Genomic DNA, 21339 nt, shown 5'->3' with positions numbered 1-21339 from the left:
TATAGATAATTGTGCAAAATATGACCCAAAAGGTTACATGCTAATATTTTTAGGTTAATGTCATAGAAGATTGTTTTTATTTCTGCACTTGCTGTTTAGGCCATTTTGAGTACATAATTACAAAAAAAAAAAAAAAGAGAGAGAAAAAAAATCTACCAATTCATCACTTACCCTAATATCTTAAAATGACAGTACTGAATGCCAGACCAGTATGGTAGGTATGAGAGTAGGTAGGTATGAACAAGTCAATTATATATTTTTTATTTCTTAAATATAGCCATTATCATTTATAATGTATCAGCCAAATAGCATTTTTTTCTACCTTTCTACAAGATTACTACAAATTTTGCTAAGTTCACTGAATTTCATGGAAGTGTAAAAAACAAGGCATGGTTATGCCTTTCTTTAAAGTGCTCCAATAATCATAAAAAATATCTCATCATAAGACATCATTAAATTATTATAACCTAATTATCAAAAAACATAAAGAAAACATAACTGTGAAAGCATAGTGTGCAGGCTACATGCTGTATGGTAACAGAATAAACCTATGACTTAAAAATAATATAATCTAAAAGCTGGGGAAAATAAGTAATTAAATCATAGTTAAGTATAGATGTATCATAGGTTGAATATAATAACATTAAAGTAATTGATGGTGTGCTCTTTATTAACCTACAATGCTAGTATTTTAAGTTTAAAATGTAGTGTAGTTAAAGCAGATAATTAATTGCATTATTGTGCCCTTTCCATATCCCCTTAGCCTCCTACCTGCCTCACCCCAAATATTAATATAATTTACACAGAATGTGTCTTTAAAGATGACTTTATAGATTATAGATGCAGTTATTTCATTGCTTGCCATTAATGTAGAGAAGTTAAAATGCCAGCACAAGTATGTGCTGGAATATTGATAAAAAGAGAGGAACCAGACCTCTCATTTACTGAAAGTAGTATGTGTGCCTAGGCATGTGGTATGGCAGACTTGCTAGCAAAGAACAACCATCCATAAAGTAGCACTTTGCATCCAAACCTGAAACCCACAATTAAACTTAATAACAACAATCACCTAATATTAGAGATGTGTAAAATTGCGTTTTCTCAACTTCCATCACAAATCCAGAATGTTATTTTATATACTTATATAATTTTAAATAGATCTCAGACTGCTTTACTTACCATTAAGGAGCATCAGAAATGGCAGGAAGGAAATCCAGGAATGTCCAGAAAGAGATGAACGTGACAAATGTTCTCAATTATGCTTATTAAGTAGCTGTAAGGAACCAACAGAGCATTACAGAATTTCACCTCCTAATGAACAACTCGTACTTTGGTACTACAAAAGATAATTTTAGTCATATTTAAATCCATTAATATTAAGGCTGTCAGTGGTAGTCTGCTTCAGCATGCACTTCTATGCATAAATACATATATTTCTTTATAACCTAAAAGAGGAGAAACAAGCTGTATTACAAAATCCACTTTATTATTTCATAGTACTGTCACAGTTGCCACTAAATTAAAATGAGCTTCACGGGATGCAGAAGAAATAAACCCACCCATTAAGAGGTCTAACCCATTTGATTGTTTTAAATTCATGAAATGCTCTGTTGCCTTTTTCCAAGAGACTCATTTTCTTTCTAAATAAATTAAAAACCCTTGAGAAATAGGTGTTGAGCACAATTTTCTCAATAGGGTCCAGCAAAAATGCACAGTTATAATTTTACTCAGGAGAGCTTTTAATGACAAAGTTTTAACTCATAGGCTAAGTCATAGACAATGTCTGACACCAGACTGATTCCTCTCTATCTCCCTTACCCCACCACCCAAAAGGCAAAATATCATATCATAATCACTTCTTGAATTTAATAGTGCCTGCTACTGATATTAGATACTTTGTGGGAGGAATTATAAGATGAATGTAAGGCCATCAAGGAAATGATTGGAGTTTAGCACAGATATGTGCAGAAGTGTATAGGAGCAAAAACACAAAATAGGTGATTCTCTTACTGTCACTGCGTCTGGGCTGGATACAGTCACTGTGCATGTTGTTTTTGCGAAGGAAAGCACCATTCCTTGGCTTGAGCCCAGGAGTGAGTGGAGCGATCCCATTCCAGTGCAGCAACAGAGGAATGTGTCTCCCCTTCTGAGGCTGGAGCCTTCCACCCTGTGGTAGCTTCCCATGACCAGCATCTGGAGGGTATGTGAAACAGCTTTTGGAGCACCCTGTAGTAATTTCACATCAGTGATCTACTCTTAAAGGAATGACAGCCCAAATCCTGATTTACCATAACTCTTAAACATGTATTTACTCTAAAAGGTTTTCATAATTTTCAGGGATTATCATATTGCTTAAAGCACTGTTAATTGCTTTGGCTGATTTAACTGCAGGAGTCATACCTAAAGCTAGCTCTTTAAGCAGGCATATAAAGAGCTTGCCAGGAATCTGCATTCAACCAAGTGTTTTTTTTTTGGGCATCTTTAAAACACAATGATTTCTTTTTCCAGGCTGTATATCACAAGATAGAGGCTGCTTGATCAACCTCTGTCATCCATCCAAACAACATGTCTAGCACATAACTCTTGAGTTTTCATTGTTGTTTCTTCAATGGATACTAGCAGCACTCAGCTTAATTTGGTGAAAGCTGACAGCAGGGTGCAGAGGTGTCTAATATAAAACTTCTGATTTGGGTCAGATCCAAAGACTGTTGTAAGTAAGGGAATTCACTCTGGTCAGCTTTAGGTAGGAAGCCCACAGTTGAATTTGCCAGAGTAATTAACACTATTTTAAGACTCTGATAATCCCTAAAATTATAAATACTCTTTATATTGAGGTGACTGAAGTGTTTGTGTTATTACATCTAAGTCTGCACAGAAGTGAGTTAGATGCTAGCATGGGGGAAGGAAGAAAACTTGGTTTCATGCTGAATATCTAGCTTTCTGGATAAAAACAAACAAACAAACAAACAAACAAAACCGTGCCTGTCTAGAAAATTCAGTATGGCCACTCACAACATTTAAATGGAGGAGTACTCCCAGAAGTGGCAGTTTGATCTGTCAATAAAACAAGATTTTGCTCTGCTGTGCATTCATTTGTCAAAAAAAAAAAAAAAAAAAAAATCTCTGACCCATTTTGTAATCCCAAACCAACAAATAGCATGGAGGTGCAAAATGTATCTCCCACAGTTCCACAGTGAATCCCAAACCTATTTTAATCTTTTTAGTCAGGATCTTCAGGTAAATCATGACGTTGGAATAAGCCCTTGCAGTATCAGAGAGAAGAGACCAGAAATGATTCCAACAATCTCTACTCTGTCATGTGCAGAATATTCGTGTTTTTATGAAGTCATCAGAACATTTGTCTGTTTCTTGAGTTTTGCATTAGAAAATGTAGGTTTTTTCATCAATTCCAAATCCGAGTTAGTTTACCATGTCAGAATCCCTTTTAATATCAGCAAAATTTATAGTTTCAATCCTTGACTTGGATTTGCTGAGCTGCAAAAAAAACTCAAGAATCAACATGATCTAAAGAAAGAATTCTGCCCCAAATATGTGTAGAAAAAGAGGATCATAAATGAGGATAAGTTTATTTTTTATTGGAATGTTACAGGTTATTGAAAAGGGTAAGTATATCCAGACACCTACTAGCTAGCAACTGTTGAAATTACAAGAAAAATAAAAATAACATGGCCATGATGAATTTTGAAGGGAACGAGACAATGAGGTTTTAAAATAAAACAATAATATTTGCATAGAAGTTTTCATTTTGTTATTCTCTGAAATGGATTTCACCCAGAGGCATTTCCTAAATTAGCACTAGATCATGAGAAAAGCAAAGGGTTAGATCTCCCAGTATCCACTAAGGAAACAATAGCTGCCATTAAATACCTTAAAGCTCAAGAAAGACTCCTGGGGTTGTCAGTTCTCTGCTTGTTTTGCATTTGATATAAAGCTACTATTTCTACTAAACTCTTAAGATTAAACTCAGATTTATTACAAAGCCCCATTTGGTTTATTCATTGAATCATTTGCTTAAAAAATAGCCAGGATACATTCAACTGACTGAAAAAGAAAAAAAAAAAAAAAAAAGAGCACATAACTTTAATAGAAAGATTGTTTGTTTGTTTTCAGTTATGTTGGATGCTACAATGCAGAGCATTTTATATTCAGATCAATTTATTCAAAAGTATAACTGAATTCACTAGTGCAGCTTAAGCTGGAAAAGTCATTTTATCATGTTGTAAAGGCAAAACCACCATATTTTTAAATGTTTTCACTAGGATCAAAATTTTACTGATCCTATTGCTGTATAATTACAATAGAACAACAATTGTAATTGTAGATGTGAAATTTATCTTCATAGGATACTTACCAAATTATCTTCCATTTCACATTTCCTATTTAATCAGGAGACATTAGATTTAAAAATCAGTAACGGGATGGCTTATATACCTGGGAGAGACCAGATTTCTGGTGTTCTTTTTTTCACTGATTGTGTTTAGCTGATATCTTGCTGCTATATTGCATCATTGTATGAAGTGGATAAGGAAGGCATCTTTGTCCCATACTTTATCCCTCTTGTCTGTGTACCAATTCTGTTGTGGCTACCATGTAAGATGCCAGGTAGCAGCTAGTTAGAAATCAGGATCATGAACTTGGTAGTGAAAATAAATATGGGGTGGGAAGCTGGCAGGACTAGGGGCAAAGAAGATATAATAGGAAAGCATTTTGAACTGTTCCATCTATGTATTAAGATGAAGGAGATAAAAGAATCACAGAATCACAGAATCATCTAGGTTGGAAGAGACCTCCAAGATCACCTAGTCCAACCTCTGACCTAACATTAACAAGTCCTACACTAAACCATATCACTAAGCTCTACATCTAAACGTCTTTTAAAGACCTCCAGGGATGGTGACTCAACCACTTCCCTGGGCAGCCCATTCCAATGCCTAACAACACTTTCAGTAAAGAAGTTCCTTCTAATATCCAACCTAAACCTCCCCTGGTGCAACTTTAGCCCATTCCCCCTCGTCCTGTCACCAGGCGTGTGGGAGAATAGACCAACCCCCACCTCGCTACAGCCTCCTTTAAGGTACCTGTAGAATGTGATAAGGTCGCCCCTGAGCCTCCTCTTCTCCAGGCTGAACAACCCCAGCTCCCTCAGCCGCTCCTCATAAGACTTGTTTTCCAGACCCCTCACCAGCTTCGTTGCCCTTCTCTGGACACGCTCGAGCATCTCAATGTCCTTCTTATAGTGAGGGGACCAAAACCGAACACAGTACTTGAGGTGTGGCCTCACCAGGGCCAAGTACAGGGGGAAGAAGTTGCTATGTGGCTGAGAAAAGGCTTCCTCTTTTTTTCTGACAGAACAAAAGTGTTCGAATTGCAGGAGTCAGCACTCTGGAAACAATGATGGACCGTTCATTGGCCATTAACTAGCAAGAAAACAGTCATGCATAAAATACTACAGGAGAGGTTCTGGGTCACTGTCTTGTTACTACAGGCAATAAATATCATGAAGTCCCTCTAATAAAGGCATTAAAACTGTATTTTTTCTTTCTTCTGTTGGAATGTAATATCAGAACCTCATTCTGCTGATTATTAGGATTCTAATTTCTAGACTTAGTTCAATAAAATATCCCCATTTGTTCCCGTTGTAATTGTCCTTTGGTTTAAATATCAGAATTTTCTTCCTCTTCTTTTTTGGCATAGTGTATTTGTACCTTCATTATAAGCTTTTCTTTATCTACTTTCCAACACTTGCATGAAATCTTTGCTTCTGCAATTTAACTTCTCTTCCCGAAGCATCCAAAGAATTGAAATATTCTTTTGATTTAAAACTACTCACTATCCTGGAGAAATTATTTGAGATATATAAAACAAGAATTCATTTTATATTTATATCTAGATTCACCTCTATTTTTCTTTCTCTGCCTTTACTGTGGAAAAATGATTTTATTATAAAAATCATTTGAAATTTAAAAATAAATACAAAGATATCCTCAATACATATATTTTCCCCTTATGAATATCCATATGCTGTCAAAAAGGAGTATTATTCCAGTTTTGTAGGTGAGATAATAAAGAGATCTGTCATTTTGCCTTCAACTAATATGTTAGTCTTTAGCAATATGTGAATTTGAGCATGAAAAAATCAAGGCTTAAACTTGCTACTGTATGTCTTCTCTCATTTATAAACACAAGAAGTTTTGCATTTCCAGTCTGTATGGAACACAAAAGTGCAAGACACCTTGCATTTTCCTGAATATGATCTGCTTTTCTCTGAATAGGAGGTATTTATTATTATTTAATACTCTGAAGAATTGACTGTTTTGCATTAATAAACCCAGGAAAAAAAGGTGATTTATATCAGATGTTCCAAATCAAATTAGTAAGAAAAAAATATCTTGCAGCTGTACTTGAAATAAAACTGTCACTCCTAAGGACCAAAATAAATATTGTTTCCAACTCCACACCACTGAGAAGTTTAAAATAACTTCTGAAAGATTCATAATCCTACATTCTGCATCTATTAAAATGTAATACGTTAGGGATGAATTTATTGCTTTTTTTTTTTTTTTTACAGTGCAATGTACAAAAATATATAGTGTGAAACTCTTTTTATAATAAAATACCTATGTCACCAATAACTTTAAAAAGCACACATTAATTTTAATTTTATTTAAAAAATACTCTTTTTTTTTTTTTTCCCAGTTTTACATCTGCTCTGTCTTTCTGACTGGAAAAGTAACGTATCATAAATTCAAATAACAAACAAATTTTTGCCCCTGAAATAGATTCCTGTGCCTAAATAGATTTTTGTGCCTGAAGTCAGTAAGAAAATGTCCTGATACATTAGTAAAGAAATCAGAACCACAAAGGTAAAATAAAAAAAGTGTACCAATAATATCACAGTGTTTTTCCATTATAACTATGAACATTTTGTCAAGAATAATTTGATTACTTACATTATCTAATCACTATCAGCAAATTCCACCATTTCATCTTAATTAGTATGTCATGACTACACCACTAGAAAAAAATATACAATTTTTAGAGTTAAAAAAATCAGCTAATTTTCTGAAAGCACTGAAGTTAACCATGTACTTTTTTTTTTTTTTTTTTTAGGTTTCAGATTACTTTATTATTCCATGACTCTTCATGTGGCTAGAGTGAAAATTCAGTTTTTATCCAAGTGGTTTGAAATAGCTGGAGGTTTTTTTGTTTGTTTGTTTTAAATAAGAAGCAAAGTGAAATTCAAGTTTTAATCCTGATCATCTTTTCTGAGAGTTGTACTTATGGGTATATAGTAAGGACATGTCACTTTACTGCAGACTGATCTTTTTATGTATCAGATTGTCCATAGTCCTGATGTCCACAGACAACCTGATACGTAAAACATAGACAAATCAGGAATCAATAACTAAGCCATAAAATAATTGAAAATAGAATGCTTGTTTTAGTTCTGGATTTTCCTTAACTGGCATTTATGGTGTGTATATATTAATGTTTTTCATATATGTCTTGAATGTCTACTTTTTATTCTGTCCTGTGTTAAATTTTGTGTGAAAACAGCCAAATAAAATACTAACTTTTTCCTGACAGCTTATTTAGAACATTCTTGTAAAGTCTAGTTCAAAATACATGTTTGCATACAGGATACATATAAATGATATGTTAAAGAGAATAAAAATACTTCATCTCTTTTGAATACTTATATCTCATGTTTGCAGTGTTCCCAGTTGTAAAATCTGAATAAACATACAGACAATTTGAAAGAATTAAAGTAGGCCATGTGAAGAAGCTGATGTGAATGCAAACAATGCACTTTCTTCAACGTTCAGAGCAGAGATTCAACCTGATCCATAAAATTATAATATTATCATACAGTCCCTCTCATTGCTCTTGACACATGTCCAGGGAAAAGGCAGAGAAAAGTCATAGATCAAGAAAATCACATCTTGCAGCATAATACAAGTGAGTCTCTCTCAGGCTACCAAAAGAAGTGAATCACATAAAAATGTTAAATCTAAAACCTTATATATCTGTATCTATCTATCTATATATACATATACATATATATTGTAATTTAAAAATATTAAGAATCTTTGGAGTTTAATTTTAGAATATTTCGATTCTAATTCAACAGCATCGAGTGCCTCAGATGACTTTGGTTACTACAGTAACACAGCATAAAGATAACATATATTTCAGTAGTTGAGTTTTTCAGGTAAGTTACTACCTCAAGGTGAGCAAAAATCTGTGATTCTTGGAGAAGTTTTGCAATATATAATTTGCAAAATAGTTGCAACATTCTGTTCTTAGCAGAACTTTGGAATACTTACAAAACAGTCTTCCAGGGGAAAAAAAATAAAAGAAAATAAGTGCAGGAAGAAGTAATGCTTTATGGTAACTGATGCCAACAAACAGATTAAAAATATTTCTAGTTGTAAAGAAACTTTCAGAAAAATGAATGTCTTTCCTAAAGATTGATTAAATCTCTTTTCAGTAGAGATTCATCAGGAGCATTTTCACTTATAAGTACAGAAATGTCTTTCTAACAAAGAACATTTCTCTCCTTCTTACATCTCAAACTTGCCTAGCTGCTGAGAAGGTAAAACCATTAAATTGTCTGAGCCTGACAAGACCAGACTGAGTAATGTGAGAAGTGAGATGTTTACTTGGAAGCTACTTGAGATGGGTACTATGCTGCATAGAAAGGAAGGAGTCTGGAGAATGCTCTGTCATTGTAATGAGGAGAATGATGAAAGAACAGGAGACAAAGGTTAGCGACACAAAAGGAAAAAGGGGACATATCTAATGGTTACTCTATTTAATGCTACATACCACTTCTTACAATATTATGTATTTTGTAACTGATATGAACAGTAAGCTTTTAGCAGATAATTTCTAAAGTTTATTCCTTATTTTCCTCTTTGGAAGAGAGTGCAGTGGTTAAAGACCTTCCTTGAGCTGGGCCTTCATCTTTATTGGCTGTCGACCACAAGCATGAAAGTAGACTTTGTCATTGTACAGGATTTACCCTGACCAGCAGCCAGATGCCCACCCAGCCACTCCACCCAGCCACTCCCTCACTCCCCTCTTCAACAGGATGGGGCGGAGGCGGGTGGAGAAAATAAGATGAAAAAGCTCATGTATCAAAATAAATACAGTAGTATAGTCCTTCACAAGCTGCTCCAAAGTGACTCCTTCCCATGGGCTTTAATTTTGCTTTTATTGAGCTTCCTTTCAGCTATGTTTGTCAAAGGATTGACAGGGTACTGTGGTAAATTCATGGAAAAGAAAAAAAGAAGGCTTGTTTCCAATCCAGTAATTTGAAGGTATTCATGGGATGTCAGCTAGAGAAGGATTAATGGACAGAGGACAGTAGGAATAAACAATATATAAAAAACTTACTTATAGCACTTATAAGACATCATGTATAAATACTTTAAATTGCTTTCTGAATATTTATTACAGTAGGTTTGGAAAATATAAACCATTTCTAATCCAATATTTTAATTGCTTTTTAAACAAAGCACATATAATTAATCTCTCTCTCTTTTTTTTTTTTTTAGAAATTAAAAAAAAAAATCTATAAAAACCTTAATTATAGTATTGCATTATGGTCAAGCATGGCCAAGCTGAAAGACATCAAATTTGTAATCCTGATCCTGTCAAAATGGAGGCTTTTATATTTATGAATTCAAAAGTGGCTTCAAATTAATATTTTTTAGAATAACTGCTGGAATTAAATTGAGTATTCTTCTTAAATTGTAGATGGAATTTTCTAAGGTACTGAAGAAAGGTATATACTCATTGAGATTTAGAGTTCATGTCTAACTTGTATGGGGTCCTTTGAAATTCCTGTCTGTAGATACTATAGAATTTTGTCTGCAGCTATCATAGGATTGGTGACATCTTAAAAAGCAAAATCCACCAGTCACCTCTTCATAAAGCTCCATGCTTTGGCAAGGAAATTATGTTTTTACCTGGGAAAAGAAAGCATTAACTGAGTTGAAAGTCTAACCACTGAATGAAGAGAGTTTTTTACAAAGAACAGCTGAAAAGGTGTTTATGTGAGTGCTGCTTGAGGGAATCCATACATATGACCTTTTCAAGGAAGCAATCGTGGCAAATGAATATACAGTTTGAAAGAACTGAGAAGAGTAGAGGGAATAGTCAAATGACATCTGTAGAAATGGGAATATTAAGTTTAATCTGCAGCTGTAAGACTGGGGAATTTATGATGAGAAAAAGCAGTAATTATTAAAAAGGCTTTGTAGAGTATGGGTTACTTTCAATGAAAAAAAAATATTATGCTAGTGGAATAAATACACTGAATTTCACAGCGTAATGCAAGCTATCAGGTTGCTGTTATTTATTTATTTATTTGGTTTGTTGTTTAAAAAAAAAAAAAACACTCTTTGCACTCATGTCCAAGATTAATTTAATATATTTTATTTCGTCTAGCTTTTGCAGTGTTCTAGTAATGCCATTTATGCTGTTGTATTATAAATGTAGGTTTGCTGCCATTTCCTTTATAGACTTCTGTTTTCAGTTGCATATAGCTCAAATGAACAAAAAAAGAAACATTCTTCACTCAGACTTCAAGTACTGTGTAAATAGGTTTTTGACTAGTAAAGGGCTTCTTTCATCTTGTAGTTGTGCTTTCTCAGTCATTTGTGCATTTAATTTTACTGTACACAGAAGAGTTTTAATGATAGGCATACATACATAAAACTGTTAACACTCTCCTTGCACATGTAAAAATCTACAGACAAAAAAGTAAGCATTACAAAGAACAGAGTTAATAGATATCTGTGCTCTTGAATTAAGAGAAGTCCCACTTATAAATTTTCAGAGGAAAATAATAATTTGCTGTGTTTTCCTGTACCAGTTTTAAGCTAGACATGGATTTTTTGTTTTATTTTCAGGATGTGGCAAGGTCTAAATATCTAAAACTTAGTTATTGAAAATTGCTAACCCTTTCTTTAAACAATCCTTGCTGCATTTTTATAAGCAAATTATGTTATTTTGGCATTAGAAATATTAGACTGGGGTAAGGAAGACATAAATCAGCATAACATTCTATCTTCATGGGTAGAATAATTTACTAAATATTTACAAAAGTCAAATCACCCACATATATTACCTTAATGAAGTAACAAACATATCACCATTGTGACAGGACTCTTCTTCACAGATCTAGGCAAGAAGAGAGCAAAATTCCAACTTGGCACTATTTAACAAGTCCTAGAAATACTGAGGACAAATCTGACCACTACACCACACACAGCAGCCTGAGGACTGATGTATTTCTTCATTCTTGTGCCAGATCCTGGAAGTTATTACATTACTCACAAGCTGCCAGAGCACTGTGCATTTAGCCCAAATGCCTTGCACACAGAGGAGCTTTTCTGCCCCTTTAGGAGGATTCTGCTATGTATTATAATACAGGAGGCTTCCTTTTTATTTTATTTTATTTTATTTTATTTTATTTTATTTTATTTTATTTTATTTTATTTTATTTTATTTTATTTTATTTTATTTTATTTTATTTTATTTTATTTTATTTTTATTCAATTATTTAGTTTATTTTCATAACAATTAAATAATCAGAATTGCCAGATCAGGAGTTATGAATCATTATATTGGAAATAAATTTACTGATGGTAAAATATTTTTTCTGTAATATTTATTTCTTGAATGCCAATAGATTTTAATACTTATATTGTCCTATTTGATATAGGCAATTACAAATGGATTTTCAAATGCTAAAAACCAATCATATATCTCTGAATGTTTTCAAATACATACTTGCATTTCTACTTCCTTTGCTTAGAAACCCATACCCAGCCATTCTGATTAGTCAGAATCAATCCCAGAACTAATGTATGCTGCCATAATTTTTATGTGCTTAGGTTATACTATGCAGGCCAACTAACACCTGTTGAGATAATTCTTGTATTTATAAATATCATTGTTTTGGGGCAGTAATTTAAGCACAATTTTCAGATGAAATTTATCATCACTGTTTTCTTTTGCTGGTTGTGAAAAATTCTCTTATCCACATATCCACTGTTAACACATCATCTAACGTAGCATGTATTATTCCTGTAGTTAAGAATCAAATTTCCAGAAAAAAATAAAAAATAAAAATAAAATAAAAAACACAAAACAACAGAAACAACAACAAAAATCGCACACACTATTCTCAATAGTTGAGCCCACGTTATTTATTTTTACTAAACATAAGTGTATGCCTCAAAATTTTAAAAACTACTGTCCAAAGGAGTTTTTGAAACTATGTGTAGCTTTGCTATGCTTTTCATTCCTGTTATTTAAACAGTGGTGGCCTTATGTAAATACGTCTGGTCACCATTCACATTGCATTTTTATATAACAAATATTTGACTTCTAATATCTGGTTTTCAGAACACTCTTACCTAACTCTGCCTGAACTATTGAAACAGTGGAAACTGTTTATACCAAGCAAAAATTGGACCAGCTTTTCATAAGCAAAATTTCCTTTGTCTCCACAGTTCTTAGATTGCTTACAGCTGTGAGAGCTTTTAATATTATCCTTCAGCTTTGAAGGCATACTCTACCAAATCTACTATATCCTTTGGCCGGGCCATGCATGTGGACATGTCAGAGTTAGGGTTATACAGTGCCCAAATGTTGCTCTACTTCAGAGTAGTTACAGAAGCAAACTAGTTTTGGTGTTCGCCTATCTGTTTTTGACCATATAATTAGGTCTTTTAGGTGAGGGAAAGTAATTCTGCATTACAATCCTTACATTGCAAAACTAGTCCATTCCTCAGAGTTAATTTTATCTTTCTTCTTCAAACCATGGAATATACCTTTTTGTTTGTTTGCTTATTTATTTGTTTATTTAATTATTTTGTCAAAAACAAAATCGTAATCCTTTCACTGCTTCTCAATATTCAGTTCTGCACTTTTACACTTTGACTTTTCTGCAGCTTATAGTCCAGAACACACTGTGCTCTCATGATATTTTGGCTGCTTCTACAGAGACATCTGTGAATGTGAAGGCTTATCCTGTACTGATAGAAAAGCCAGGAGGACCTTTGTTCAAATACCTCTTACACATCAAAGCCTTGCTTTTGCTCTTACAGCTGTCACAAATACTGTAAAAGAATCATCTCTATTTTTTTCTGGCATTTTTGAAAGCTCTCTACACTCCAGTCCTCAGAAATTTTCTAGTTGCACTTCTGTTTTCAGTACGGGTTTGTCCTTTACGCAATTTGTGGTCCCACTCACTGGGTCATGACAAGAGGGTAACATATTGTGCATGGAAACATGCTAACACTTGGACGCTGTGTCAAAATATGGTTTGTTTTCTGATTTTCTATATTCTATTCTATTTCTATACTCTCTTTGCAGAAAATGTATGAAAGTGCTTCTGTAGCCATCAATTTCCACAAAAACAGATGGCTGAAAAACAAATTCTACCTGTATTGTACTCTATATTCTTATGTTGCTGTATCACTGTCAAAACCAAGTGACATTCAGTAGTGCATGAAGTACCATGACAAACATCTGTCATAGGTGGTTTGTTCGATCTCTCATCCTCTCCCAACAGAGGGAAAGGACAAAAGAACAGACACACTGTGCCGCATGATTTATGCATTTGTTACTGTGTCTAAAATTAATAACAAAGGCTAGGGACTTAAAAGCTATGCACAACAAATAAACAACAAGTTTATTTGACATAAATTGGATCTGGAATACTTTAAGGACCATTATGTGTTTCCAGATTTTATAGGTTCTTAGTGTAGTTTGAATATTTGTTACAGTGTTTTCCTGGCATTTTAAGCTAAGCTTTCTAAATTGCATGAACCCAAATTAATTAGGTATTAATATTTTTTGGCTCCTCCTTTTCTCTTGCTATGAAAAAAGCAGGATGTGTTTTCCTTTTCCAGTCTTCTTGATTAATACAGTTAATTTGATCACCCAAATTGTCACATCTGTTTATGAATGAAGTCAGACAACAATGCCTAGGTATGGAATAGGCATTAATATTAAACATAAACATTGTAAATATGAAAAGTACATTTTGGGGTAAGGACTGCATCTTTGATGATTAAGAATAACATCTATAATAAACATGCATGGGAATCAAGATTTGAAGCAGAAATCTGTAGACTTAACCCAGATATTTAAATATATATATATATAAATACCTGTAATAAAGAAACATAAATAATACACAATAAAAATTCTGTCTAAAGAGTATGCATGTCTCTAATGCTAAGAACAAATCTACCCTGACTTTCTTTCCATTGTAGCAAGAAATTCATGTTTAGTAACATGAGACTTTTTTTTTTTTATCAATGGGTTGTGTTTTCTTATCATTCAAAAGTATTTCACCAAAATGACAATTTCACTCCAAGAAACTGCTCATGAAACACTTTAATAAATACTGAGGAAAAATAAGGAATTAGGGGAAAAAAAAAAAAAAGGCATACAAAATGTGATTAAACCAGATAAAGATGAATACTCTCATACATGGAAACCTGCTTTCAAAAGAATAGATTCCAGAATATAAGAAAAGAAATAAAAAAGGTGAACAAAATATGCTACTGAGAGTCTCCTTTGCATATCCACCCCTTATCTTTTTCCATTCCCATCTCTTGCAGCCACCAATGCCAAACAAACAAACAAAAAAGTGAAATGAAGAGGGATCAGAGAAGTTTTCACTTAGTTGTGGTGGCATAACTGAAATCTTTTGTACAACTTTCTGTTGGAAATAAACAACCACCAGAGTTTCATGTTGGGAGCTAAAGGATATGCAATAAAGTCAGGTTCAGGCAAAAGAATCCCTGAAGAATTCAAACACTGTAGAAGAATGCAAATGCAAATATTTTAGCAATGCTGAAGTACCTGAAAATGCTAAGACTGTACTTTCACGTTATGTTGAATCCTGAGCTTGGACTGAGACCACCGTATCTGCCTCTATGGACCTGTGACTTGTTCTTTCATTAGAATCTCTCTGGGCAGGGAAAAGGCAAACATACATAATTGTGAGTGCAACTGACTTAAAACATTTTGTTCTGTGATACTGAAATTGAATGAATAAATTGCTACTAAAGCAATGTACACATAATCTGAAAGAATTTTACCCTTCTGAGACAAAACTGTTCCTCCTCAGACATTTGAAACCCTGCAGTATTCCAATAGGCCATATTTCTGGAGTGCTCCATATCAAACCTCCCCCAAATGTATGGCACATATGTAGACATAATTCTCAAAATTCAGTATCTGTAGAAAACAACAGTGTTTTCCACAAATAGCTCAAACATTTGGCATTTTATTTCTAAGGCACATTTTTGAAGATTTTTTTCAATGTTCTTTCTTAACGAAAAAAAAAAAAAAAAGTTCAGGAAGAAATGTAGAAATGTCTACTTGCCAGAATTCACATACTGAATTTGTAAGGAAGCTTAAGAGTTAGAGGAAAATTGAATCCACAGCTTGAGGCATTTTTTATTCTTTCAGACCTTCCTTAGACATCAACCAGAATTTTAGCAACTCTTAGAGTTCCATCTTTATATTGTTATCAGACCTATTTAATCTTCTTTGACTAAAGTTACTTCCCCTTGAATAAAAGTTCTCATTCCATTCTGGTGCTTAAAAAGTCAGTGTCTTATTTGCATTTAGCTTTAGTCTGACAGGAGGTATTTCTTCTTTTTTATCCTTTGTTTGTTTGTTTGTTTCCATATATGTGTCTTCCCTTATCCTTCTTCTTTAAGAAGGATATTTTGGGTCATCACCATCTCCTTCGTTCATTTTCTAGTGTTCATCTTTCACTAATTTTTCACTAAATGCGAGACATTTATTCAGTAAACCCACGTCAAGAAACACTTTTGAAAAATGTTCAGTTTAAGAGCAGTTAGTGTGTCTGGGAATATGTGATCTTCCCACATCTACCTGTTTTATATCCCGCTGACTTCACTGAGACGGTGCCTGCAAGCATACCAGAGAATAACCTGTGTCAAGCACATCTGGAGACATTGTAAGATGCTTAACACATTAGTAAAATGCACACTGGGGCATGTGTTCCATGTACTCGTGCTTCTAGGCCTGGTGTCTGGGTGATAACAAATATACCCCTGTGATCATTCTCAGGGTGAAAGTACAGACATACTCAATGACAACATGTTTTCTCTAGCAGTAGCCAGTAAATATTGAAGACATCTGATTTTAAGCTATGTGGCCAATTGGTTGAACAACCTGTTGGCAAATCTCTATTGAAGCAAAACACTCCTACTCATTCACTCTATCTCCATCTCAAAGCACTTTGCTTTGCAACAATTGGCATTAGTGTTGCTTTCTTCCATTTAAAAAAAATTAAATCTTTAATTAGTGGAAAAAGTGAACCATATACTGTGGTTTGCATTAACTTCAATATTAATAAGGCATTTAATGTCTATAAATAATAGGTACATACAAAAGCTTTTAGAATACAAAAATCTATTGAACGTATTGTACTTTAAAAATATCTTTTCTCTAATTTTTTATTTTTTTTCCTTGACAGGCTCTTAAGCCACTTTCACTTTTGCAGTTTTCTAACCAGCATAAAACATTATTCCAAGGACCAGGCTAGTTTATTTAAATCAGCCAAAATTTGACAGGTAGGGTCTTAGCTGCTTGGAAACAACCCTGTAGCACTGAATCTGATGTTTCATGGTGTTTCCTAATGTCATAGAAAGAAAGATCCTTTTCAGCTAGTTGGTTACTTATCTTTATGGATTCATAAACAGAAAATTTTAAAATAAAAAGGGTATCTTTACCATATTGTATATCCTCAAAATATATTTTTTAAAATGTTACCACATACTACACTGTAGCTTGCATTGTTCTTTGGGACTACAGCCTTCAGTGGCTTGCATAAGGCACATGATCTTTGAATGGGAAGCTGCTGATTCTCACATATCACTGGAACCTGAGCTGTACCAGTGAGGGGTGTATTAAGACTACCTCTTGTGTTTCCTTCTTTTTTTCTCAGAAAAGGGACTGAGGACACCTCTCTTAAAGATATTGTGCTATAACCCTTAGCACCTCTTAGGAATAGAGCTAACTCTACTTATTCTCTGATCTTTCTGGTTCTGTCTAGTCATGTTCAGATTAGATTAGAAATTAAAGCCTAAATAATTGTAATGTTACACACCGTTGAGCTTAATCAAAAGGTGAAATAAATGGTTAATTCTTTTATACTGACCACATATGGAGAAGGATAACAAATACAACGTCTTTGTCTTTCTGTCTTTGAATGTCACCATTGTGGTGTGAATGTCAGATGTTATGTTAATATGATTTTCTTCGATAAATGTACTATTCAGTGGTTAAAATTTTAATACTATGTTTAGGTGTCAGTTCTTTACAGGTGACTGCTGCCATATTGTTGCTATTAAAATCAATCAGGATGGTTTTCCCACTGTGATAAATCATTTCTTAATGAGTTTGTGGCCAGAAAAAACAAATGGCTGAGATAGAACTTGAGATGGAAAATGACATGACTTTTGAGCCTTTCAGTTACAATATGTCTGAAAATTTACATTCATGTAACTAATACGGAGTGAAGTTCACAAAGAAGTAGAACAATTTGCTCTGATTCTCACTGTGGGAAGAATTCTGAAAGCGTGCCAGACCCATTCTAGCTTGAGCAAACAGTGAGCAAAGTGGTACATCATTTACCTTACCCACAAAAATACTGAAAATAGCAGGCATGTACTTAAGAGACTAATTCCAAAGCCAATTGATGGCACTTGAAGTCTTTTCAATTGCCTTCAATAGGTTTTGCATAAAACACTGAGTGCATTAAATAAAGATAATATAGATAATCCTCTATTTTTCTTTTACGAGAGTTGAAGGAGACCTTTAATAACTGATTACGTGAATTAAATCCAAATATACTTAATAATTGAAATGATCTGAACAAATTCTTCATTATGCAGATAATTATAGAACTTCTCAAACTATTTTGACTTCTGTTTATGTCCTACTAACATGTTTAGTAAAGTTTCTGGGCTTTTTGTTATTTAAGAACTCAGAACTATAATTCTGGGACTAGTAGGTATAGTGTAGGATCTAAAAATATCTGTGTCTTTGGTGTTTGCAGCTACTGAAAAAAAAAAAAAGACACAGATGTAAAAGCTATTTAATAGCACTTTTAGTTGTAAGATGAGTGTTTTAAAGAAAAGAAAGAAAACAATTTGCATATGAGATGTGAGAACCATCTCTGTGTTTGGTTACTATTTACCACAGTGGGGTCTTCATCTGTAGATGGGTTCCCTAGGCATTAACACAAATAAATAAATCATGGCTCTATGTTTCTACCTCTGTATCAAGATAAAGGAAATTCAAGTCTAAACTCAGTCTGTTTCAAAGTAGTATTTCATAACCTTCAAAAATTCATTTCAGCTTTTTGCATTTTTTATATTCAAGTATATGTAATGAGTCATTCCATTTGCTGCCTTAGTGATGTTATAAAGGTTCATTCATTAAATCTTTAAAATACCATGCTTTCTATACATACACACATATAAGTAATATATTTATTTTATACAGAAGCATTTACATGCCTAAATTAGTGTCATAGGGTGATCATACGCTTTGATAAAGACCATGGCAAATGTGAGATGTAAGCCCTAAATTCCAATTCAGAGAAACAAATGTATGGCTGATAAGGATGTTTTAACTTTAATGAGACAGTGAATAAGTATTAAAGTACTTTTAAGATCTAAAAAATTATATAAAAGAATCCCAGTCGAAACTTTAAAAAAATCAAGCTTTACCGAACTATCAGGTTTAAAAATAAACAAAATAAAATAACCTGCCTGAATGTAGCACAGGCTCTCTGTTGTATTTTTATTTTTCTGTAGATGATGGCCTTACAGTACTAAGTACTGTATCCTACTTATAATATACTAGGGTAATTAATCTATTGGGACATACTTGGAAAAGATTCATAGTAAGTGAATAATATATATTCAGGATAGATGGATGAGAGCTAGCAGTAGAATATAAAATTTTCATTAAGACTCATTTTGTGATAATTGTATTCTTTGTAATTTTAAAAGCCATAATTGAGTTCCATCTTTTTCAAAGTGGATAAAATAAACATTTTACCATAGGAAGCTGCTATGTATTTTCTTAGGACTTTTTTTTTTTTTTTTGTGGGTCATAAAATATTTCTAGAACTCTTTCAAAGTGTTTCAAATGTTTTTATTTGGAGTCTAATACATTAATGCTTTCAAATGGCTAGCATCACTATGGTGACTCCAACTTGACAGGCCTTAGAGGGAATAATATTAAAATTTCAGAAAGAATTAAAGATTCTTTGGCCTCCACCTGTTCTGTTCCCCCAGTCTCCAAATTCTAGTATGATTGCCCTCTTCACCAATTTTGAGACAACAGACTAGATATATATCTTCTTTTTACTGATCCAGTATATAACACTAACTATGCTACACTGCAGAATGGTTTGGCTTTAAAAAATAATAATAATATATATATAAAAAAAAACATTTCTGTGGCTGCTGTCTTTAAAAATAAGGAACATCACTAACATTTACACACTAGAAATGACGTTTGAAGTAGCTTAAGAAGGAAGATTTTTAGTTAGTGGAATGTAAATCAGATGATCAAACAGAAGAGAAAAACCTACTTAATTGTGTGATCCCATTACCTATTACCTAGACAAGATACATGATATAAGAAACACTCTTACTTTGCTTGAAGTTGCATATCACAAAGCCTGTTCTTCTTCCTTTTGCTATTCAAAAAATTTCAAACGTGACATTGAGTACCCGGACTCTAAAAGAGAACCAATAATATGAAAAGTATGAAGATTTCCCAACTGTTTTTGAGTTGCACAAGTAGAAATGAAACGACAAAAAGGATTTTAGTGTGTTTCAAATAATGATGTTGTGTGTGGATGTTAACAGGATGGTTGTGCTGGTTTTAAACACCTGATCACTTGTAGATATCAAACAAAGATTTAAGGAATGTATACAGGAAAATGATTCTGCTAGGGACTTAAAAATATTAAAAATCTAGTGAAATCAGACAAGTCCATGATGAAGTCAGTGTGTGCTCAGTGCTGGTGGGTGACAATGGCTCAATTGCGTAGGACTATATTTATTTTCTCCTTTAGTCATGTGTGCTTTTATTCATGAAAGTCTATCATAAACTTTCAAAGAAAGATGGAAAGGATCAATAGCAAGAGACAGAAACTCAACTTCTAGTTAAGTATTAAAATAACTACCAGTCAGGAGGTTTATAAGCACCAGAATAAAGTGCAAAGCAAGCGGTAGACCTCTTGATGTGCTAAAGATAAAACAGGATACCTTTCCATGTTTATCCAAATTCACGTTATGTACCATAGTCACTGGATTCCATATGAAATGTGTTTATACAATAGCTTCAAAGGCTCATGGATCTCAATCTTACATTATTTAATCATTAACAGAAGGCAGAGGCCAACATCTGATCTCTTCAGTATCTAGAGCTACAGGTAGAATTTGCACACCTATTAGGACATAAGATATTGAATCTGTACCAATTACTGAAGGCCATAAATGTTAAGCAAATGCTCTCATGAATTCTAATTAACTTTCTGCTATATCACAAAATCCCAGGATGAATAAGGTTGGAAGAGGTTCTGGAGATCATCTAGTCCTACCACCCCTGCTCAACAGAGACTCAGTTTATGAGTTGCTGAACATTTTGTCCATTTGGTTTTTGAATGTCTCCAAGAACACACACTCCACAACATCTTCAGGCAACTTTTTCTAGAGTTTGACTACCCTCAAAGTAAAACTCAAAGTGAAAAAAAAAAAAAAAAAAGATAAAAAATTGTTTGTTTGACTTTTCTTCCCCCTATATGTTTAAAGGGAATTCCTTGTATTTCACTTTGTTCCCATTCTTTCCCTTGCTGTCAGTGAGCATTCCTGAGAAAAGTCTACCTCTATTTTCTCTTCTTTCCTTATCAGGCACATTGATCTTATATTTATGAGATCCCCCTGAGCCTTCTTTTCACTGAGGTTGAGCAGGCCCCTCATTGTCACCTCATATGTTAGATGCTCCAGTGCATTCACGATCTTTGCAGCCCTTTGCCAACCTGGCCTTGAATGCTTCCAGGGATTGCTCACAGCCCCATCCGACTTAGCCTTGAATGCTTCCAGGGGTGGGGCATGCACAGCTTCTCTGGGAAACCTCTTCCACCGCCTCACCACAAATAATTTTTTCCTTATATCTAATCTAAATCTACCGTCTTTTCGTTTAAAGTTATTACTCCTTGACCTATTA

At 33.7% G+C, this 21339-nt stretch overlaps 1 long non-coding RNA gene across 1 annotated transcript in view; it reads right to left on the bottom strand.

The window, feature by feature from the left end:
• Window positions 1-21339, bottom strand: part of LOC308190565 — a 54209-nt gene that overhangs the window by 18977 nt on the left and 13893 nt on the right. Inside the window, exon 2 of the long non-coding RNA XR_013947328.1 lies at window positions 1180-2193. This is a non-coding gene — a long non-coding RNA (uncharacterized lncRNA). The remainder of the gene's footprint in view (window positions 1-1179; window positions 2194-21339) is intronic.

Source organism: Anser brachyrhynchus (assembly GCF_964034855.1).
Source record: "Anser brachyrhynchus genome assembly, chromosome: 2".
Classification (NCBI taxonomy): domain Eukaryota; kingdom Metazoa; phylum Chordata; class Aves; order Anseriformes; family Anatidae; genus Anser; species Anser brachyrhynchus.
The sequence above is the reverse complement of the archived record's forward strand: the minus strand, read 5'-3'. Positions and strand labels throughout refer to the sequence as shown.